The sequence below is a fragment of the Panthera tigris genome, chromosome F2, assembly GCF_018350195.1.
Source record: "Panthera tigris isolate Pti1 chromosome F2, P.tigris_Pti1_mat1.1, whole genome shotgun sequence".
NCBI lineage: Eukaryota > Metazoa > Chordata > Mammalia > Carnivora > Felidae > Panthera > Panthera tigris.
This window is the reverse complement of record NC_056676.1, coordinates 57,947,619-57,972,911: the sequence shown is the minus strand read 5'-3', so window position 1 is coordinate 57,972,911 and position 25,293 is coordinate 57,947,619. Positions and strand designations below refer to the sequence as shown.

The following is a 25,293-nucleotide window of genomic DNA, read 5'->3' as shown; positions in this document are numbered from 1 at the left end:
ACTTAATCACTTGGGTAGGCAACGAATCCCTCATTGGATCAGAAATAACTACCATGGGGTGGGACAAAGCTCATGTAGAAATAGCTTTCTGCAATATTTTTTCTTTATCCTTAGGAGAGACAACCACAGTAAAAGCCTAATAGGAATTCACCTAAAATACTTTATCATCCTTCATGCTGCATTTAATAGAAAGTACTGTCTGTAAACGCTCTAGGCTGTATCATTAGGGTAAAAATTTATGTCAAGCCTTGATATCCAAAGGAAACAACTGGGGCAAATTCAGAGACTTTTCAGCAAACACAGCTAACCCAGAATTATGCTATGGATCTGAGTCCAACGAGATGATGCCAGAACCCATCTTAATCAGTTTAATTTTTATATATATTTTTGGAAAGAGTACAGTGCCAGTCTTCAGACTATAGAGGAATGAAGCAGATTAAAATAGTAAAAAGATTGGCAATTATTATGTCCATTACAATAACAGATTCAAGGGGTGCCTGGGTGGCTTCAGTTAAGCATTTGACTCTTGATTTTGGCTCAGGTCATGATCTCATAGTTCATGAATTCAAGCCCCCTGTCTGGCTCCATGCTGACAGCACAGCACAGAGATCGTTGGGGATTCTCTCTCTGCTCCTCCTCCCCCCGCCCAACCCCACCACTCACGTGCATGCATGCTCTCTCTCTCCCAAAATAAGTAAACATTAAAAAAAAAAATTGAAACACTGATACAGGTTTGTGCTTAGTATTTCTTCTATCTTGCTTTAAAAAGATAACTTGTCTGCTTTTCAAAGCAGTGGTTTTATATATGTACTCCTTTGAGCACTGTTGTGTATTAAGTAAGATACTTATATAGTGCCAATCGCCCACCACCAATCCACCACTATTCTACAAGAACTACTCTAGTTTTGTAGTTTTACTTATCAAGTGTTTAATCACTTCAGCTGAAGATACAGATTTGAGGCTTAAAGAAGTTCGGAAGTTAGCTAATGTATACTTTTATTAATAACTATAATTTATCAAGCAAACACTATGTATTAGGCCATGGGTTAAGTATTTTCTATGCACTGTATGTTTTAATCTTTTGAGTAAAAGAGCTTCTCAATTGGGTACATAAAGATGAGAGGAACTGTGGAAGGTGGAGATATTGAAAATAGGGAAGGAAAATTAAAAATATAACCACAAAAAACACACATTATTTTTTAATGTTTAATATATAATAACTTTTAAAATTATTTCCTAAATTTTAAATTAAAGGTTATTTCCTAAAATAATAAGATAAAATTAAAAGTTATTAAAAGCTATTTCCTAAAATAATATGATAAAAGCTAGATTCTCAACTTATGAATATATTTTACTTTTAACTTATAAATGAACATATACTACCCTATACATAGAAACAGACAGGTATAGATATAGATATCAATTTGTAATAGATGTTGTTCTTTGAGGCAAGATAAATTTTTATAGTTTAATACTTTCTTATTTTCACCATAGAATTTAAATCCTAAATTTATCTCAAATTTAGCAAAAGAAAAATTATCTGTTTAAATAGATTACAAAATCAGTCTGACAGTTATTAATTAGTTGGAATCCCATAATTGGATTCTTTTTTCCCTCTTTTCCCTTTTTCTTTTCATTTAACCTTTTTTTCACTTTAGTTGTTTATATTAATTTTAGCATCCTTCTTCCTTCAGATACTTTATTTAAAATTTTTATTTTTATTTATATTTATTGTTGTGAGAGAGAGAGGGAGAGAGAGCAAGCAGGGGAGGGGCAGAGAGAAAAGGAGACATAGAATCCGAAGCAGGCTCCAGGCTGAGCTGTTAGCACAGAGACCGAAGCAGGGCTCGAACTCATGGACTGCGAAATCACGACCTGAGCTGAAGTTGGATGCTTAACCAACTGAGCCACTCAAGCATCCCCTTCAGATACTTTATAATTCCACTGTTTATTGACAATGCTCAAATTCAGGAAGATACCACTAAAATATTTCAGAAGAAAAGGACACACTACAATGACCTATACCTGAGTACATGATTCAGCTGTTAGATTTCAGCTCAAATATAAAAATAAGCTTAATTTTTTACTCCTACATAGCCTGAAAAAGTAATTTTCCATTGCTAATGTTTGTGCCCAGCCATGCATCAGTGATTGCTTCTTTATCCTAAAGGTAGACTCTTGCTATTTTTTGTAGCACAATAATCATAGCTAACACCTTAAACTTAGAAATCCAGAATCATTTTTCACATTGTGTTCAGAATAGGTCTCCTTTCTTTTGTGCTCACATCTGTTATTAAATCTAGAAGAAGCTTGGCCCACAAAGTATATGGGTTACATCATGGAAATAACACACATAGAGAACCATACAGTATGGCTTGATAAACAATTTGATCAGCTGGCATATTTTGAACTGTTCTAAAGAAATTTTTATTACTTATTCTAAGCCCAATTGTAGTCTAATACATTAAAGAACAATCAAAAACTGGAATGGTGATCATAAGTTCTCTTCAAATCGCACAGGGAAGTGAGAAGTCAGAAAAGGCACCTTTGTTGGTTTCGACAGAAGCTAAAAATCTAGGTGGCACTCATTCATTTATCCTACAATGAAACTACAAAGTGATGGGATTTGCAGATAGATACTTCAGCAAAGGCTACAGATGACTTGACATATTTTTAAAAATTCCTCTGTGGTACATTTGAAAAGAGCAAATTCAAGCTCCACATTTCTAAAACTTCTCATTTGCTCAAATTCCTGGAATTCTATCCAGTGATGATGGAATTCACAAGTTCATTCCTTTGGGTTTAAAAGATTATCTTGTAGAGTCCCCTGCTAAGTTTTAATCAACCCCTGGAATCTGATTATCAGATCATATCTCAAGGCTCTGAGGGATGAAATGCAGGAAAACTCAGATGGTGGGCGGGATCCAAACAACCCCACCAGCTGAGGATGAGGTATCCCAGAGGAATCAGCCTGGCCACCAGGAGACAGGGGCATGTGGTCTCTATTGCTTGGCATGTACCTGAGCACATGACTCAGCTGTTAGATTTAAGCTTAAATATAAATAAACTTACGCTTGATATTTTGAGGACAAAACACATGGCCAAGTGGCCAAAAAAAGTATATGTGCCTAATAATTCTACTGAGTGGTGGCTCACAAGATGCATTCCCAAAACTGAGGAAGGATGGGGAATAGATTAGAAGCTTAAAAAAAAAACAAAAACAAAAACAAACAAACAAAAAAAAACTGTGTTTTTAAACATGCACACCCCTTTCTAATGTTTTCACATTTTGGGGAAGTATAATATAAGGCTATGTCATAAGTGAGAATTGTGTGTAATCCAGACCTATGTTAACACTCTAATATGAACCTTATTATATGCGTTATCTTTGCTAAATTACTTCTACTTCTTTCATATGCAGTTTACTAAACGGCAAAAGTGAGGATAATAACATTGGTTTGTCAAATAAAAATAAACCTGCTGAATATATTTGTATGCCAAAAAATAATAAAACAAAAAATAAATAGACCTGGACTTTAGTAAGAATAAACTTTTTTGGAAAGACTGTCATAGTAGGAAGAATACTCTGACTACAAGATTTGCAAGCATCTCAAAATTAACCACAAAAAGTTTTTTTTTTCCTATAAGGAGAGGTAAGTAGAGCTAACAGAAACTTTATTGTAGAAGAAGCAACTAGTGGGGGTGAACAGAAAGCTTAATTAGACACTTAAGAGAAAATGTTTCTTTCTGTGGTCAGCCAATCCTTGGAAATAGGTTGTTAAAGGGGAATGATACATAAGCTTAGGAACAAACCAAAGTTCAAGGCTCTGGGGAGGAGATAAACCTGACTAATATCTGGTCAAGGCAAATAAGTGGGTAAGTAATGGGCAACTATAAGTGCTTGGTCAAGTAGGTGGGAAGACCAAATGAGGTATTTTGCTACATAACATCATTTGGCTATTATTGTCTGATACATACTTATGGATATCATGGGAATATAAAGATATCATTAACCAAGTTTTAAATAATAAAAAATTTAAAATAGGATGAGAATCGACAAGTTTATACATTATGCTGTGCTCACCACAGGTGTAGCTACCATCTGTTACTATACAACACTCTTACGATATCATTGACTGCGTTCTCTATGTATGACTTACTCATTTCATAACTGAAAACCTGTATCTCCTTCTCATCTTCATCCATTTTGCCCATCTCCCATCCCCTGCCCCTCTGGAACCACCAGTATGTTCTCTGTATTTACATCGTACTTTTTGTTTCTTTATTCTTTTGACTTCTTTTTTTTTTTTTTTTAGATTCCACATATTAGTGAAATCATATGGTGTATGTCTTTCTCAGTCTCACTTATTTCTTTTCTTTTTTCTTTGTACATCTGAAACTAATGTAACATTGTGTACAAACTTCCCTCAAACAAAAAATAATAATTTTAAATGAAAACGAGAAAACCCCATAACATTAACCAAAAAGCATCTGAATTAAAAAGAGAATATTGGAAATAAAATGCCTTAAGATTCTAATTTTACAAAAAATGAATAAATATGTTTAAATTTGAAAAAAAATAAAATAAAAAAGGTGAAAAGTCTATAATTTTTATTATTTATGTTTTTTTCTTATACTGGTGTACACAGAATCAAAGTTCCTGGTTTTTTTTTTTTTCTTTTTCTTATGGCACAAAGACAGTGATTCAGTTGAGCTAACTGTAGCATAATCCAAAGGAAAAAAGTTATCAAAATTATTTTAGGTAGTTGGTTTAACTGTAGTATAGACTGTTTAAGAATGATGGGGCACCTGGGTGGCTCAGTCGGTTGAGCATCTGACTTCGGCTCAAGTCATTATCTCACGGTTCCTGAGTTTGAGCACCCGATGGGGCTGGCTGCTATCAGCACAGAGCCTGACTCAGATCCTCTGTCCTCTTCTCTGTCTGCCCCTCCCCTGCTCATGCTTTCTGTCTTAAAAATCAATAAATCATTACAAAAAAGAATGAATTATACAAGTCGTTTGAAACCTGAGCTTTTATTAAGCCCATAATAATACCATTCCTTTCCAGTGCAATATATGAGATGTGATTTTTAGTATGTCCTCTTCAAAATATGTTTTTATTAACTTTCAGTTATAAAATATCTTCATATTTAAAATGAAGGTATCACAACAATTTCCTAACTTGGAGGAAAGACTGATATTTCCTTTTGTGTATAAACACTATCCTTCTATACATGCATTCTGCATCCCTAGCACCCTAAGAGAAAGCAATTATTGTCTTCCAAATAGAATATCCTCTGACTACTGTGTTTATGTAATTATAGTCTTTGAAATGAAACATTACAGATAAAAGAAGACATCATTTATTTGAAATTTCAAGAACAACATTAACAAGAACACAAATATATATGCCAAATGTAGTAGAGGAACTATAGTAGCAAAAAAATAAAACAACTTGAAAAAGTGTATAGTTAGAATATATTTGGTTCTTAGATGGACAAAATGTGGCTCTGAAATAATATATAAACATAATACGGCACATACAATATTTAAAAAAGAGAGTTCTCAAAATGAGTGTCATCATTTCAGCACTAATGCCATTCAAAATATATTTACTATATATTTATAGGATTATTGAGAATTTACAAATTATGAGATTTATGAAATTAGTTTATGAATACCACTTGTATCAAAGCAAGTCCCTACTCTGTGAAGAGCCACCTCTGAAAAGTTCTATCTATAGACGTGTTGAGATGAGATTGTATAATGTTGAAACTCTTCAACTGCTAAGGTAGAGGAGCTCATTTAACTTGTCACTCGAAAAGTTTCATGGATTCCAAGGTTCTATCAGATACAAGACCAATTTTTAGTAAAACCATTCTGAAAGTTACCATTTTCTCCAAAATTAGCTAAGGGAAAAATAATTGCACATTATTAGAGTAGAATAGAGTCAGCAGGAACACAAAAGGAGGGAGAACCCAAAAACACACCATGCAAGATTCTTCTAATAGGAAAAAAAAGTCAGTAAAGTAGATAATCGGTGGAAAACAGTTTTCTTTGAATAGGGAGAAGGTAAATATTCCTTGAGATATTTTGACGAAGAGACTATTACTTAAAATCTAATTAATGGGCAATTATAGATTGATACTGAAAATATTTCCTTTCAGAAGTAGTTTATCCCCTTAAAATTTTAAACAACTCTTTGGTTAATTTAACCAGATATAAAAGAGTGAAGTCACAAATGGAGTGAAAAGTAGGAAAAGAAATGTAACACTATTATATAAAAATACAAAATCATAACAGATCACGAAATTTAATAATGCTATATTTACAAGTTTATAGTAAAAGTAAGGTTGAGAAGCCAAGATGTCTAATAGCATCCTACTAAATAGTACTAAAGCATTTAAACAACTTAATTTCCAACCTAGCTGATTGGTTAAGTAAAATATCTCTGGCATCTTTCAGAACTTTTAAATTCTTCTCATAGACTTTGAGAGGTATAATTATAACCAATTACTATGATATCTGTAATTTACTTTTAAATAAACACTGGGATATTATATATGTCTTAATTTAGGCTAGTTCATGGGACAGTTAATCATCCTAAAATTAATAATTAATCCATATTAATAATTAATACATATTCCAAGAATGGTCATTTAGCATTAAATTGGAAAAACAATACTCCAGAAGTGTTCACTACAAGCTGATTCAGTGTCCTATACCTTCCAAAAATATACAATTATAATTACAATATAAATTGTCTCCTTTTGGTGAATGTTAGTGGCTTGTTAATCCACAAAATGTATATTAGAAACACATTCTCATTGGTGAGATAATTTATAGTCAAGATTATATGACACGGCTAATATCTTTAAGATATATTCCCTTTTCTTGATCAATATTTCCCTTTCTTGATATATTTCCCTTTCTTGATCAATAGGGTGTAACACTGGTAAGTATTCCACTATTCCCCTTTGAGAACGTGCCTGAGGCATGATATTGTGTCTAGATAAAATTCCAAAAGATTTCTTTTTCCTGATGTGGAACATAAAGTTGATTGAATCCTGTATTCAGTGGTTCTTAACCTTGGGTAATTTTGCCCTCTAGGGGATATTTGGCAATAACAGGAGACTTGAGGTTGTCCATCTTGAGGGCACAGAGAAGACAAGTATTATTGGCATCTAGTGGTAGAGGTCAAGGATGCTGCTACATACCCTACAGTGCCCAGCTCAGCCCCCTACAGTGAAGAATTGCCTATCTTAAACTTTTTAATAAAACCATATTACCAGAATACATATAAGAACAATGATCTGGTACTTACTTTCTGCCTTTAACCATGGATCTGGGAATTATCTCTCTTCATGCTTGCTAATAAATACTTTTCAATGACATTTTACAACCAACAGAATACCTCCAATTAAAGAATTCACAATAACCACTATTAGAATGTTTAGGAACTGGAATTCATATACTGATGTGGGAATGTTAACATCTGCTCAAGAAGTTCAGATAATTAGCCACACACCAGAAACAACCCATATATATCCATCAATAGAACACCCAAATAAAGTATGACATATTCATGTAAAGAATACCATGCAGCAATGAAAAGGAATGAACTTTTGCTATATGCACACGAATGCCAGAATTCTGTGGATAAAATAGTAAACAAAACTAGACAAAGAAGATAGGACATTATATAACTGCATACTATCCAATCTAGATGACTGGTTAAGTAAAACACCTCTGGTATAGTTTACAACCTTTAAATTCACCTCATAAACTTTGAAAGGTATAATCATAAGCAACTACTATGATATCTCTAATTTACTTTTACTTTTTTAATGTTTTATCTATTTTTGAGAGAGAGAGAGAGAGAGAGAGAAAGTGAGCACAGGAGGGGCAGAGGGAGAGGGAGAAAACCTTAAGCAAGCTCCACACCTAGCGCAGAGCCCATCTCAGGGCTCCATGTGGGGTTCCCATCTCCCGAGCAAGTGTGAGATCATAACCCGAGCTAAAATCAAGAATCAGATGCTTAAATTGACTGAGCTACCCAGGTACCCCTACCTTTACAGGTTTTGAATTACATACTGATGGTATGTACCAATGAAATATAGTTTGAAAACACACCTAATTCTACTAAGCTGCAAAGCTCTCCTAGGAAGTAGACTTCATTGCCTTTTAGTTATGCTATAAAAGTTTTTTGTTTGAGTTTTATCACCTATATGCATGATGAACTCAATGATATTGTGTGGGAAAACACAGCTATCAATTGTTGATTTAAAAAGTGATCAGAAGAATTTTACTGTAAACACAAAAACAATTTTAGGAATAAATCAACTAACTTATTTCCCTTACAATTTTACTTTTTGTATGACAAGTATAATATATGATAAAATATTTTCAATAATGTAATAAATATTAAAGATGAATACAATAAATATGCATTAAATAACTGTTTAATTGGAAAATATTTTTTTTATTATTTTAATGTTTATTTATTTACTTTTGAGAGAGAGAGAGAGAGAGAAAGAGAGAGCAGGGGAGGGGCAGAGAAAGAGGGAGACAGAATCCCAAGCAGGCTCCTTGCTGCCAGCATAGAGCCCTATGCGGGGCTATAACCCACGAACTGTGAGATTATGACCTGAGCCAAAACTAAGAATCAGACACTTAACTGACTGAGCCACCCAGGTGCCCCTTTTTTTCCTTAATAGTACATGTAGTATCTGTTTACTAGGCAGCTCGTTAGATCAGTATGCCTCTAGTGGCCAAATTTGTAAATTGTCTTCATTAGATATCCAGAAAAGATGGAATGTTAGATATGATAAAATTCTACCTTTAGGAAAGTGAGAGAGCTATGAATGCACCTTTCCTTCATGGCAGATTAGCTTAGGTAGAGTTGGAAAATTTGTACATGGGATGAACTTATGTCCCAGTTTACTTAGAACAGCACTGGTTTACAATTCCTATCTTTGCTTAATTATCAAAAGCACTTTTGAGTCTCAAGAGTGGCTCAGCTTGAACAAAAATCATGCAGTCAACCTATCACATATGACTTTGAACTAGATGTCCGTAGCATCTATCTTTGAGTAAGCATAGAAATAACTAAATTCATTGTGGATAGGGGATAGTGTAATAAAATCCCTTTTGAGAAAGGGAAGGGGAAAGAAGACAAGGATTCCACAAGTGAAACGTAAATGTATGGACAGAAACCTAAATGTATAAACCTAAATGAATGTACAAAAGATTTTAATATACCTTATACCTAGATTTAAATTCATGTTACTGTGTTATGAAATCTTTGGAAGAAAATAAAAACCTCCAGGTAAAGAATATCATACTATATTTAATGGTAATTTAATAAGTTTAAAATTTGAATCAAGTATTTTAATACTATATAGTATTTATATTTTTATAGAGTAAGTTTTAAATTCTCTCACTGTTATTACCTAAAAGGAAGTGCTACTATAGTACTTTTGATTATACTATAGTAACATTGAGACAAAAGGTAATCTTTTTAATTCAAGAAGAATATTATGCTGGGTGCCTGGGTGGCTCAGTGGGTTAAGCATCCGACTCTTGATATCAACTCAGCTCATGATCCCACGGTTCATGAGATTGAGCCTCATGTTCAGCACTGCCCTGACAACACGGGGATGCATGGGATTCTCTCTCTCCCTCTCTCTCTGCCCCTCCCCTACTTGTTCTCTCTCTCTCAAAATAAATAAGTAAACATTTAAAAAAATTAAAATCTTAAAAAGTAGAAGAATATTATGCTTAAATAGTGTTACTGCATCTTATAGCCCAGTAAGGGGCTCTATGAATAAGAGATACTGTCTCTATACGAGAAAAGGCCTCAGAAGATATTCATATTTAGTCTCAGAAATATGCTATCACTATACACACATGGAGAAATCAACACGACTTTGGATAAAAACAGAAAAGGTGAAAAAACACAGCACAAAAAGATTTGAATGTACTCATATACATATGTACTAGATTCCTAGTCCTACATTGTGAAACCCTAGAGAAGAGAGATTATATTTGTATTTTTCATATTTATGCATGTATATAGTCATTCATTTTTAAAAATGTAAGCATTCCCCACAAATTATGTAAAAGAGACAGTTGTTAACTAACTATAATGTGCTAGTGGATATTGCATTATATTGTGGTTAAAAGCATGGACTTAAAATCCAGATACTGGAATTGAAGTCAGGTTTTATTAAAGGTACCACCTCATGTGATAGTTATGAGTGTCATTAATGTTTGTAAAATGCTTCAACAAATGCATACAGCATAGTGTTTATAGGTTTTTTAAATTATTGTTGATTTTGTTATTATTATTGGTACAGAACACCTAGGCTTTATCTTTAATTTCTTCTTTGAATAGTGGAGGCAATAGACAAACAGATAAACCTATTAGGATAAATTAGAAAAATTTCAGAGCTACAAATGTTTCTATGTAGATTTTAGCGGTAAATGCAAGGACAGTTGCTCAATAAATGCTACGTTGCTAAAAATATAACTGACTTAATTTCATGAGGGTTTTTCCTATTGTTTTCCACATCATTCAAATAACTCTATTAACTTAAGTAAACATTTTTTATTAGAACCTCAAGATTCAGAGTTTCACTGGTACTTTGATTTTTTTAACTTCTTGCTAATAAAAGAGGCCCTTTATGACTATGGTTGATGGAAATGACTAAAGTAGTGGACATTATGAGTTACTCAACTCTTAATAGCATCAAGGAGGTCTGGAGACCTTGCCTATATATCCTGTGAGCATAATTTGTACAGAATGCCTACACCTTTAAGAAGACGGTAGCATTCTAGAAGCACTCCTCTCTTAAGGGACAATTCTGAATTGGCTTTCAGGTATAGCAACTTACTGGTAAATAGCTCTTCTCAATAAATGGCAACCACGACTTTTTTAAAAATATAATTTATTGTCCAATTGGTTTCCATACAACACCCAGTGCTCATCCCAACAAGTGCCCTCCTCCCTGTCCATCACCCCCTTTTTCCCTCTCCCCCTCCCCCCCATCTACCATTAGTTTGTTCTGTCCTTAAAAGTCTCTTACAGTTTGCCGCCCTCCCTCTATGTAACTTTTTTTCCCCCTTCCCCTCCGCCATGGTCTTCTGTTAAGTTTCTCAAGATTCACATATGAGTGAAAATATATGGTATCTGTCTTTCTCTGCCTGGCTTATTTCACTTAGCATAATACCCTCCAGTTTCATCCATGTTGCTGCAAATGGCCAGATTTCATTCCTTCCCATTGTCAAGTAGTATTCCATTGTATATATAAAGTGCATCATCTTTATCTATTCATCAGTTGATAGACATTACCTACTTTTAAATGTACACTGTCAAATCTTGTAACTGCCTTCTAATGGGACAAAGTAATATACACCCTATTCTTGAATAGAATGGCTAAACTTCACATGAAACTTTCATTTGAAAAAAAAAGTTCATAAAGATGAAGCATATTGCCTGCTTTGCTTACTATGGATTTTCAGCACCTAGGACAATCCTGCCACATATAAGCACAGAATTATCACTAATTAGACTTTTTTTTTCTTTTACTTTAGAAACTAATCTCATAGGACATTGTGTCACTATTTAGGGATTACAAACTTCTAATTTAAAGTAGGTAGTAGTATTCAACCTTATTCACTCATATATTCCAAGTGAAAAATATGTATGGAGCAACAACAGTGCACTTATGTACTACACACAGTATTAGGCAGTGAGAATTACTGGAGGCTTGATTACTACATTCACGGAATTTTGTGTATAGCAGGGATAAAATCACCATGAGCTCTTGATCATAAAAGTAGTTTCTATATCAAGTTCTCCAAGACCCAAGCAATATTACATTTCTGTAAAATTTGAATAAGGGGGAGAGAGGAAAAGAAAACTCTGTTTTTGGTCTTTAATATTTTTAGAAAACAACTATTTTGACTACAGTCTCTTGTGTTTGTCCATATTATATTAAAAAGTCAGAAGTCTAATAAAATAGTAGGAAAGGTGTATAGTGTTTAAAATTTATTTCTTTAACTTCTATCTTCTGAGACATTCTTTTTGGTAACGCATTTCTGTTTGTGATTCTATTGAATGTTATATAGCCAAATCACTGATAACATTTGCTAACCTCAAATCCAAGAATGTCCTATGAATGCTATCACTTGGGTTATTTAGCCTCAGTAAGTTGTATTTTAGTGCTTAAAATAATGCTGATCTCACTACTACAAAGTACTTTTCATTCCCATAAGTACTTGTCCTGATGGAATTATACCACAGGGAGACTCATAATTGTTTGTCTCTTTAATGTAATTGCCATAAGAACTGCCATGCTTGGAACATTGAGAGGATAGCTTCAGAACATGTTGGCCTCAATGGGTAAGGAAGGGGTCTGTATAGTTAGTTATTTAGATACTCTTCACTACTCTATGTTTTTACTTAGGATTAAAAATATGGACAGTCCAGTAGAAGATGGATGAAAATTGCTGGGCAAGCATTACCAAAAAAAAAAAAAAAAAATCTAGCTCAAGATATTATCATCAAGTAAGTTTGTATATAAGATAAATTTATTTAATGACACTGAGAGGGTACTATAAAATGACAAAAGATGAAATGCACAGTGAAGATTAGAAATGACATAATCCTTAAAAACCTACCTACTGTTATAAAATATAGGAAATATAAAAACAAAACTTGCAGTAATACAATAGAAATAAAAATTAACTTGCCTCTGTCAGTTTATGTGAGGGAATGTACCTTAAAGAAAGAAAGGATATTGGGGCAGCTGGATGGCTCAGTGGGTTAAGTGTTCGACTTTGGCTCAGGTCATGATCTCACGGGTCATGAGGTTGAGCCCCACATCAGAGCCTGTGCTGACAGCTCAGAGCCTGAAGCCTGCTTTGGATTCTGTCTCTGTCTCTGTCTCTCTGTGTCAAAAATAAGTAATTATTAACCAAATTAAACATTAAAAAAGTACCAAATAATATGGATCATGTACTTTGAGCAATACAAATAAATGTAGTAAAAATAATGAAAGATAAAGAAAAAATACAAAAAATTAGAAAATCTATTAATAATGTTGTGTCAAAAATAGAAAATATAACCAAAATTGCTAAATATTAAAAAATAGTTTTAATGTAAAGAATAAATGTATAGACTTTTGGTTATTTAAATTTGCTTTTAGAGAAAAAGTATCAGTTTTTATCTGTTTCAATGCTACATGAGAGAATAAAATTGAATTAATCATCTATTTGGACATAATATAAAAGAAAAACTAGATTAGGAAATGTGAACGCGTAGAATAATAAAGTATACAGGAAACAATTCTATCTAAAAAGAAGACAGGGAGAAGCCACATATGCACTGAATAAGAATGAGAAAAGTCACAGCACATACAGAGTACATGGAAACAGTCAAAAACCATTTTGGAAAACTCATGCAAATAATTTGAAGCACTAGATAAAATATAAAATACAAATTTTAAAAATATCACTGTCTATTTGGAAAACCTAAACAACTAAATACCTTGAAAAAAATGGTAAAACTGTCAAAGTCCTATTATTAATAAAACTAACATTTATTGAATGTCAAACAATTCCAAGTTCTGATTAAAGATTCACAAACCTTACAGCATTTGCTTCTGATAGAGTTTCTATGAGGAAGTTGCATGAATTTTTAAAGTTTTAATGAAGGAAATAATATACAATATAACTTGTAAAATGTGAAAAATAGAAAACTTTGCCATTTATCTTGTTATTTAGCCAATTTAGCATTGATAACAAATCTGAGAAAGATAGAACAAAGTGCAAAAATTGCCACTTAATTAACTTAACTGAAAAGTGCCAATACAAAAAAACCCACAAAAACTGAAAGTATTAGCTCATTAAATTTAGCATATTGCATATTTTATGTAAATGAGATTTTTCTCTATGTAACAGTCTTATCTCAAAATTTGATTGGGAAGGGATCTTACTGAAAATCATTTGGTGTTGGCAGAATTCAGTTTTTGGGGGGCTGTTGGACTAAAGTCCTCAGCTTCTTGCTGTCTATCAGTCAGAGGTCATATACAGTTCCTTCCATATGGGCCCCTACATAGAATACTGCACAAAACAATGTGTTTTATCACAGCCAACACGAAAGAGGTTCTTCCTACAATGTGAAAGTTACAATCTTATGAAGCATAATCATGAAGTGACATTCCAACTCTTGTGAAACATTCTATTGGTTAGAGGCAAGTGGAAGGTCCTACCCATGCTAAAGAAGAGGGGATTAGAGAAGAATATAAATACCAGAAGATGGAGATCATGGGAGGTACATCTTACTGCTTCCCATTAAATACTGAAAAACCGTATTTAAATGTTTTGGGGTTAAAATACTAAACATATGAGTATCAATCCTCCCCAAATTACATATTTTTGGACTTAATCCCAATTAAAATAGACTTCTGGTTTGTTTTTTTTTGTTGGAAATTGACAAAGATATAGTAAAGTTTGTCTGGAAATTAAGCATGTAAGAAAAATCAGGATACAATCAGGATAAAGAAAAATAGAGTATTAACAGACTTGCTGGTTACTAAAACATTATTATTGACAAAAAAAGTTTGTCACTAGATAACACATAGAGAGTTTATAATCAATCCTAAATATATTCCTGGTTTTGCTATCTAATTAAGACACTATTTAAATACCAACATAAATTCCAGGTGCCCAAAAGATCTATGTCGGAAATATGACACAGAAATAAAATGTTAGAAGAAAATCTGGTTAAATAAGTTTATCAATTTAAAGTATAGAAGGACTATGTAAGCTGACCTAAAATAAGACCTAGAGTAAAAGGCTAAAAAATAGAGTCTATTAATTTTATTAAAATATATGTTTTTAATGCCATTAACAAAGCAAAAACATCTAACAAAGTAGGGGGAAATGTTTGCAAAGCAGATGATAAGTGAAGTACTCATTTCTTTAATTACCAATAGTTTCATTAAAAAGAAAAAAAAAGAAAGTAAAAAACAAGGAGGGTCCACTGCATGGCTCAGTTGATTACGCATCCGACTCTTGATTTCGGAGGTCAAGAACTCATGGTTCCTGGGCTGGATCCATGCGCTGACAGGGCAGAGCCTGCTTGGGATTCTCTCTCTCCCTCTATCTCCCTCTTTCCCTCTCACTCACTCTCTCTCTCTCTTTCTCACTCTCTGCTCCTCCTCCGTGTGTGTGTGTGTGTGTGTGTGTGTGTGTGTGTGTGCACATGTGCTCTCTCTCTCTCTCTCTCAAAATAAATTTTTAAAAAACTTTAAAAAAACACAATAAACAAGGAAAAACATGTAACAAACATAACTTGAGAGAGAACAAAATTTTAAAATGTCTCTTTGAAAGATTCTAAAACTCAACCATAATTCAAGACATGCAAACTCACCAACACCCTAAAAACAGATTTGAATAAGCCACTAAAATAACCTGACATCCATTATATGCAAAGCAAAGCAAAAGTAAAAACCTTCCATTATTCAAAATATACAATTTGCTATTGCTAACTTGTAATTAGATGATTTTTCCACTCTTCCAAACTTATCTCTGTGTAGGGTCCATAGAGTACCCAGGGAGCTGCAAACAGATGTGAAAGCCTATGGTTGGAAGCCTGATGGAATCAATAAAAGGCAGGTTCACCAAATTCTTAAACTTGTATAATCTTATAGGAAGAAGTCAACAAAATTTCTGAAAGGAAAACCATGGTTAACACCACTCAAGCACTTGAACTGATATGCAATGATGTAATGGATCCAAATAATAAATAAAAATGTATAGATTTTTTTTTAATTATGAAAGGGTGTATTAAGGACATCTTTTTATTTGCTGTAATTTAGATGCTTTGACCTTTGAGGCCTTGCTGACACTGGAGAAACTACTTCTCCCAGGATTAGCTAATACTGAGAGTAAAAGACATGCCTGTGAGTGTGATTTTCATATGTGAACCAACCATCCACAACCTGCACCCCAACCACCTACTCTATAGGACTTTTACACTCAGGGCCACTATTCCTCTGCCCTAATCACCTCACTTATTAGGTGATTAGCCAATCACGTAATGGTATTAGCCAATCCTCAATCTGTTTACTCTGCCTTACCCATTCATTCCCATGGAAACCATAACAAAGGTTGTTTTCTCCTTGACATCCTAACTGCCTCCTAACTGACCTTAGTGCTTCTGCCCTTCTGGCCTCCCAGGGAGTGGAGTGCCCCATTCTCCTGGAATCAGTGAGTGTCGCAATTCTCTTCTCAATGGTGATTGTCTCCTGACATGCTGGCTTTGCCATACCTGAATAGCTATAAAACCTACATTTAATTCATGTAATATTTTCTTTTTTTTCAAGTTTTTATTTAAATTCCAGTTAGTTAACATACAGTGTACTATTAGTTTCAGGTGTAGAATTTAGTGATTCATTACTTACAATCAACACCCAGTGCTCCTCATACTATTTATTTTTAATGGAGTAGAGTTGCCACACAATGTTACATTAGTTTCAGGTATACAACTTAGTGATTCAATTTCTCTATACATTAGCTATGCTCACCACAAGTGTAACTATCATCTGTCACTATACAGTGCTTTTAAAACCTACAATTTTTATTTTTTATTGACATATGATGAACATATAGTATATTAGTTTCAAATGTACAATATAATGATTCAACAATTCTATACATTATTGTGCTCATCATGAGAAGTGTACTTTTTTAAACTACATTTTTATATTTATTTTTGAGAGAGAGAGAGCACATGGGGAAGGGGCAGAGAGAGGGGAAGAGAGGATCCAAAGCGGGCTCTGCACCAACAATAGTGAGTCCAATGTGGGGCTTGGGCTCATGAACTGCAAGAACATGACCTTAGCATAAGTCGGAAGCTCAACCAAACTGAGCCACCCAGGTGCCCCGAGAAGTATACTCTTAATCCCCGTTATCTATTTTGCCCATCTGCCCCATCAACCACGCCTCTGGCAACCACCATTTTGTTCTCTGTGTTTAAGAGTCAAAAACCTGTATTTTAAAACAAAGTGCTTCAGCAACAGACTACCTAGAGTAGAAAGCAGTACTCTGGGATTGGCATAAGAATTATATAAATAAGAAACTGACTTGGAGTCAAGTAAAAAACTTAAGGTGTGAAAGTGTGAAGATAAAGAGGGCTCTTCAGGAAAAAGTGTGATATTTCTCTTTAAAGAATATTTGAAAACAAGTAATAGGGAGAAAGAATATTTAGTACATGCTTCTGGGGAAGAAATGTCAACTCAGTTGTGTGAATACTAAGACATTGAGGTGAATGGACAGAAAGTTGAAAGAAAAGGCCAGAAATGCAATGTGCTTAAGAAGTAATATGGTATATTTTAAATGTAATTGTTATTAGGGTTTATATTAATCACAGACAAGAGAAATGTTTTCATAAGATTTTACCAGTGCAGCATTGAAATGCAAAAGAACTATGAAACAATACTTGTAATTGTCAATTGATTTAATCAAGAATATATATTCAGTGCCCATTTTCTACATAACATCACTCTTGAACTAGAATGATTCAAAATCTAAAATATGGGGATTCAAAATTTAAGAATTAAAATCTTGGGGTGCGTGGTTGTCTCAGAAGTCCATGCGACTCTTGAATCAGGGTCATAAATTTGAGCCCCACTTGAGTATAGAGATTACTTAAATAAATGTTTAAAATTTTTTTAATTAAAATCTCTACCTTTAAGGTCCCAGAATCTAGTGGTAATTACAACCAAATAATACAAACACACACACACATGCACACACACACTCACACAGCATGATAAAATTACTACAGACTAGAGAAATGGGAGACTTTAAGTCTGTTAATTGAAATTTTATCCAAAGATAGATATATTTTATGAAGCTACAGGCAATTTATAATACATTTGATATCAAACTTATGTCATTCTTTTCATTGAAAACAAATAAGTATGTCTAAGTCATGTATTTATTACATTGGTTGCTTAAGTGTCTGACTTCGACTCAGGTCATGATCTCGCAGTTCTTGGGTTCGAGTCCTATGTCAAGCTCTATTCTGACATTTCAAAGCCTGGAGCCTGCTTCAGATTCTGTGTCTCCCTCTCTCTCTGCCTCTCCCACCACACGCACTTCGTGTCTCTCAACAATAAATAAATAAATAAATAAATAAATAAATAAATAAAATTATGTTTGTATTTTTAGCATTTCTATACTTGAATTGGGGTCCTTAGTATCACATCAACTTAGTTTTTACTTATCAAATTAAATGATTGCTATTTGTTCACCTTAATACGAAAGCAAATTCACTATTATATTAAATTCACCTATTCATTCTTTCATTAATTTCACCCAATTCATACTTTCATAAAAACAAAAGTTATACACTGTCTACTGTATGCTGCTAGGCGTTTACAATTACAAATTTTTTAATGAGTACAGTTATTGGAAAGTAATCTGAAAAATACTAATCCGTACTTATCGTCATTCCTAACCAGTTAAAAAATCAGTTTTTTAAAAAGACACCAAAATTACAGTGTAAAAAGAATGAAAGGACTATTGACATAAAAAGAAATAATACACAGCAAAGCAGGAAAGAATATCCAAAGGAGGAAAGACAGTCTCTTCCAACAAATAGTGTTGAGAAAACTGGACAGCAACATGCAGAAGAATGAAACTGGACCACTTTCTTACACCATGCACAAATATAAATTCAAAATGGATTAAAAACCTAAACGTGAGACAGGAAACCATCATAATCTTAGAGGAGAACACAGACAGTAACCTCTTTGACATCAGCCGCAGCAACTTCTTACTATATAAGTCTTGTGAGACAAGGGAAACAAAAGCAAAACTGAACTATTAGGACTTCAAGATAAAAAGCTCTGCACAGCAAAGGAAACAATAAACAAAACTAAAAATCAACCTCTGGAAGGGCAGAAGATATTTGTGAATGACATATATGATAAAGGGTTAGTGTCCAAAATTTACAAGGAACTTACTAAACTCAACACCCCAAAAACAAATAATCCAGTTTAAAAATGGGCAAAGAAGACATCCAGATGGCCAACAGGCACATGAAAAGATTCTCAACATCACTCATCACCAGAGAAGTACAAATCAAAACTACAATGAGGTAACAACTCACACCTGTCAGAATGGCTAAAATAACAACACAGGAAGCAACACATGTTGGCCAGGATGCAGAGACAGGAGAACCCTCTTTACACTGTTGGAGGGAATGCAAATTGGTGCAGGCTCTCCAGAAAACAGTATGGAGTTTCCTCAAAAAGTTAAAAATAATACTATCCCACACTCCAGCAATTGCATTACTAGATATTTACCCAAAAGATATAAAAATACTAATTCAAAGGATAACATGAACCTCAATGTTCATAGCAGCATTATCAACAATAGCCAATTATGGGAAGAACCCAAATGTCCATCCACTGATGAATGGATAAAGAAGAATATTACTCAGCCATAAAAAAGAATGAAATCTTGCCATTTGCAATGACATGGATGGAGCTAGAGAGTATTATGCTAAGTGAAACAAGTCAGTCAGAGAAAGATAAACACCATATCATTTCACCCATATGTGGAATTTAAGAAACAAAACATATGAACATAGTGGGGGGTAGGGAGAAAGAAGTAAACCATAAAGTGCACTCAACTATAGGGAACAAATTGAGGGTTGTTGATGGGGAGGTGGGCTGGAGGATGGGTTAAATGGGCGATGGGTATCAAGGAGGTCGTTTGTTGTGATGAGCACTGGGTGTTGTATGTCAGTGATGAATCGCTAAATTCTGCACCTGAAAATGATGTATTGTGCTGTGTGTTAACTAACTGGAATTTAAATAAAAAGTTGAAAATGAAAAAAAAATAATCGATCAGCAAAACTGTCTCTGTAAAATATGGCACTTTAAATTTTACATGTGGGGGTGCCTGGGTGGCTCAGTCCCTTAAGCATCCAACTCTTGATTTCAGCTCAGGCCATGATCTTAAAATCTTGGAGGCAAGACATGCATAGGGCTCTGCACTGAGTGAGGAGCCTGCCTAGGATTCTCTCTCTCTCTATTCCCCTCTGCCCCTTTCCTGCACTCTCTCTCTCTCTCTCTCTCTCTGTAAGAAATACATAAATAAATAAATAAATAAATAAATAAATAAATAAATAAATAAATAAACAAACAAATAAACAAGATGTATACTGAAGTTTTCTTTTTTTTCTGAAATCTATATATTTTTTAAAATTTAAATTCAAGTTAGTTAACATATAGTGTAGTTTTGGCTTCAGGAGTAGAACCCAATGATTCATCTCTTACACATGACACTCTATAGGTAAAATTTTTCAATGTGGGTGTAGCAATGGAATATTGTTAGTGACCAGAGATCATTATTATAAACAAAAATTGTGATCTGTCCTTTTTGGCAAGGGGTCCAGCCCAAAAATTGTAAATACATAAAATCAAGTGAGTTTCAGAAATGTGACATAAGTCAGAAAGGAACACTAAGACACAAATTAATACCAACAGTTATTTTGTGAATAGTAAAAGATTATTTTCAAAAGGACAAGCACGGATTCAGAAAAACCATAATGTAATGTAAACAACAAGCAAGTTGCAAATCCTAACACAGCATGTCTTCTCAGCAATATTTTTTCATATTATTTATTTGAGTGTAGTTGATACACAATGTTATGTGATTTTCAGGTGTATAGCACAGTGATTCAACCTCTCTATACATTCTTCTATATTCACTACAAGTGTAGCCATCATCTATAATCAGACAACACTATTACAATATCATTGACTATATTCCCTACGCTGTCTTTTATTCCCAGTTATTTCATAACTGAAAATCTGTATATCCCACACCCATTCGCCCATTTTTTTCCATCCTGCACCCCATCCCTCTGGCAAACATCAGTTTGCTCTCTGTATTTATAGGTTCTCTGTATTTATATTCTGTGATTCTTTTTTTGTATGTTTATTCACTGTTTGAGTGTTTTGTTTTGTTTTGTTTTAGATTTCACAAGTGACTGATATCATATGTTATTTGTCTTTCTCTCAGGAATATTTTAGATTTAAATGTATCATCCTGTCTCAGTTTTGGAATGAAAACACAAAATTAGTGGTGGTCAAGTATATGAGATTGAAGGGATTATACTTTGGGAGTTTTTATCAACAAAAAAACAATCCTGGCTGGCTTAGTCAGTAGAGCATGTAACTCTTGATCTTGAGGTCATGAGTTTGAGCCCTATGGTGAGGATAGAGATTACTTAAAAAGTAATAAATGAAAAGAATACAAAATTAGATACATACTAATATTGTTAAAAATCCAATTAAGAAATATGATATTATAAGAATATAAAAAATACAAGGGAGTCCTACTATAGAAGGATATAAGTAAAAGGAACAAAAGAATAGCTTCTAAGGGACAATGGAATATTAGTTCCATAATGAATCAAATTCTGTAAATTCATATTTAAATTCTAGGAGGAGAAAATTGCATTTGTCTAACTTAGACCAAATATTCACCTCTCATTCAGAAGAAGATGGATATGGTAATTCATGATCAAAACTGTGGTAAACCTGAAAGAGTGGTAAGAAATGGAATGTGGTCAACTCACCTATCACTTTGATCTTTTAGGTAATGGTTGTCCTGCATTTTTGCTGGTCTAGTAGTAAACCAAACTGACAGCACTTGGAAACCTAATTCTATTTGTCATTCTTCATAGTTTTTGAAATTGGGATTACATATAAGGTCTTTCTGAGAGGGACATTAGTTTTAGCAAATAAAACAAAACTATTTCCTAAGAGCAAGTAAATAATTTCCCAAACAAAAATTAACTTGCTGTTACTAAAAGGGGGTACTGAATAGAAAACTGGAAAAAATTGATAGAAATTCAGGAGAGATAACTGGTTTGATGACAGAAAATAAGGTGTTTATGTTAATTAAAAAAGGAGTTGCAGCATACCTCTTCCACATGAAACAAAAAGCTAAATGGTATAATGCCTAGCAGTCACAAACTGAATCATTCTATATGATTCTCCCTAATCATTTGGGAAGATGTTCTATGTTCAACCACCTGTCCAAACTTAATTCTGAATTCAATTGATATGTGGAATCTCTCTAAGGCATCTTCTCCCTAATAATGATTAAATTCTTTTATAGAAATATCAATTCCAGTCGCTAACTAAGCCAATCCCAAAATATCTGAATGTCAATGCATTAATCTGCAAAGAGCAAATCAGAATATATGTATTATATAAATCACGATCTGAGTATCCAAGGATTTCCTCCTTCAGTATGTATTTCAAGTTCAAACAGTTCAAACAATTTAGTCTTCAATTGGTATTCTAGAAATCATTGAAGAAGGTATTTTTTTAAATTTTTTTAACGTTTTTATTTATTTTTGAGACAGAGAGAGACAGAGCATGAATGGGGGAGGGGCAGAGAGAGGGAGACACAGAATCGGAAGCAGGCTCCAGGCTCTGAGCCATCAGCCCAGAGCCCCACTCGGGGCTCGAACTCACAGACTGTGAGATCGTGACCTGAGCCGAAGTCGGACGCTTAACCGACTGAGCCACCCAGGCGCCCCAAGAAGGTATTTTTGACAAAGTAGAACATGATGTAAAATTTCAAATCCCACCATGTTTATTTATGAATAGAGGAGATAATAGTGATGAATTATAATAAAATGATAGATCACTACTTTGGTCTTTCTGTAGAACTATAAAAATGCTAGACCAGAAACTACAATTTTCTTGGAAAGAAAAAGCACTTTAATCATCTATCTGCTGGTCAAGATAAGGATGTAAATAAAGAGTTCAGCAAGCAGTACCACAAGTAAAATTCTGAGTATTTTCTTAAGAACTGAGAAGGAAGAAATATGCTTAACCAAGAAATGTTTCCTTTAACTCTTTAAGAACCAAAATCAAGATTGTGAATCCTAATCTTAACTAATTATCCAATTTCTCATAATTGTATACACTTTATTCGAGTGTTGGCAGGCACAAAGTTACCAGTCAAATCTGGGATTAAATCTTCTACACTTTACTAGATTGAAAATAATTTTGTGTTTCATTACACATAACAGTGGCCAAAAGAGCTACTGAGAGAACTCAATGAAATAATATAAGCTTCTGATATATAGGAAGTCTTTAAAAGCATAGTCATTAACAATATCATATTAGTCATGTTTTCATACCAAGAACACATGAATTGCATTTCTAGTATTGCCAAAATAAAGCAAAACCAGTTTTAGATGATGCTTTTTTCTTACTTTCAAAGCCACTAAGACTTAAGACTGAAAAAACTAGAGTGGAATTAGAGGTAAAATCAACACCAAAGTATTAAAATTCACTTGAAAATAAGACATATATATGCATAGCATATTTTGGCAGACAATAAAGGGAAATGTAATACAATCCACCAGTAACTAATCTTGTTCCCACAACTGTATAATACATTGAAGAATAACAATTCTGGAACAAAAAGTTTATGTGATTCAAGCAGACCTTGTGTCTCTATCCTCTAAATGAAGTTGGACTGTGAATGAGCTTCTGCCTTACCTCTCTTCTAATGGCATTGTCGTCAGATTTTCCTTACTTGCTTTTGATTTTTGGATTTTGTGTAAATTACACTAGAAGTACCTATGAGATTTATATTACAGGATATTTAATTATAGTAAACTTTCTATGGTGGAGGATATAGAACTTTAATGTATAGGTTTCCAAGTAATATAAAACTCTCAAAAGCCTGGGTTTACTTTAGTTTCCAAGGTTCCCAATGAAATGATTGAGAGAAATAACATAGTAAGTGAATTTGGGATCCATCTCTAAAATACTGTGAACTTAAATTCTGTGTGACTTCTTTATTTTAGAAATTCTGCTATCTATAGTACACATAGGAACATATTGAAAGGAAGCTTAACTTGGCTTACATCTCTCTTTACTCTACATAAGAAATTAGTGAAAGTGGTTTCATTAAATCACTAATAACACTCTCTAACACAGATCAAGAGAGAATAAAGACAAATTTAAGGATGATTGTTAGAGGCTACATATTCTGAGTTCTGGCAACCATATCCTATCTAAATTATGCTTTCTGTTATTTATATTTCTTTTGGTATTCAAAGTTCCAGCATGCCATCATCATCTTCTTCATCTTATTATTACCACCACAACCTACCTTAACCATCTGGCAATTATTCTGTTGGAGCATATTTTATTTTAGGCAGGAAAACTACAGGGACTCAATAAACATTTAATATTATGTCTCTCTTGCCTACCATCCCAAAAGGAGGAAATCCTTGACAACCTAAACATCCATATTCAACATAAAGTTGTCAATACAAAACCACAAGACAACTTTATGGATGCCCTTGGAGAATTTTAAGTCCATTTCGCCAACTTTACACTTCTTCATTTTATTTTAAATGCCAGCAAAGAGTAGGTGATCACATTTTAAATGTATGGAATGATTCTTCTACCGGCTTTAAATTATTGGCTATTGCTAGCCCACAGAGTTCACAACACACACACACAGTCCACTTGGTGGGTAGACTAATAAGGATGTCCCCAGGGTTTGTATTATGAACAGCTCCTATTGAGTTTACCTCTGTGGGATCCTCAAAGTAATTTGTTGTTTAAATGGATTTGTTTCTATGTGTTTCTGTCCAGGATCTTTCATAGAAGTAACTTCACTTTAAGTTTTAAGGTAAAATGACAATCGTAATCGTCTTAATTAGCTACTCAAAATGGGAATGAAGCTCATGCAAAATCAATTAGTCAATGAGGACACTGCAGATGCTATTGTGGAAGACTCAGGAAAATGATAGAAGTTTGGAATTTTAGCCTAATATTTCCAAATCCAGAATTTTAATGTAATAAAATCAGTATTTTGCTGATAAATCCCCAAATAATGATTTTTAATCAATGATTAATTTCTATATAACACAGTTATATAATATTCTCATTAAATGCTATGAATAGTAACTCGATACTAATAGCAATACCACTATAGAACCATCTATAAAATTCAGCATGTGACTCTGTGAGCTAAATTTTCTGCATGTTTTTGTAGGCACTGATGGCATTTCAATCACATACTAATAGATATTCTTATATGGCACTGGAAATTGCAGCAAAATCAAAGAGCACAGTCAATGAGAATATCCAACAGTTTTATTTTATAAGTTAGCATCAGGAAATATGATTTTAACTATTGCTTAAAGAATGACAAGCCTGATTT

At 33.5% G+C, this 25,293-nt stretch overlaps 1 long non-coding RNA gene across 1 annotated transcript in view; it reads left to right on the top strand.

Annotated features, from left to right (window-relative positions):
- The window catches only part of LOC122235114, a 68,946-nt gene that overhangs the window by 35,328 nt on the left and 8,325 nt on the right, over positions 1 to 25,293 (top strand). The window lies entirely within an intron of this gene.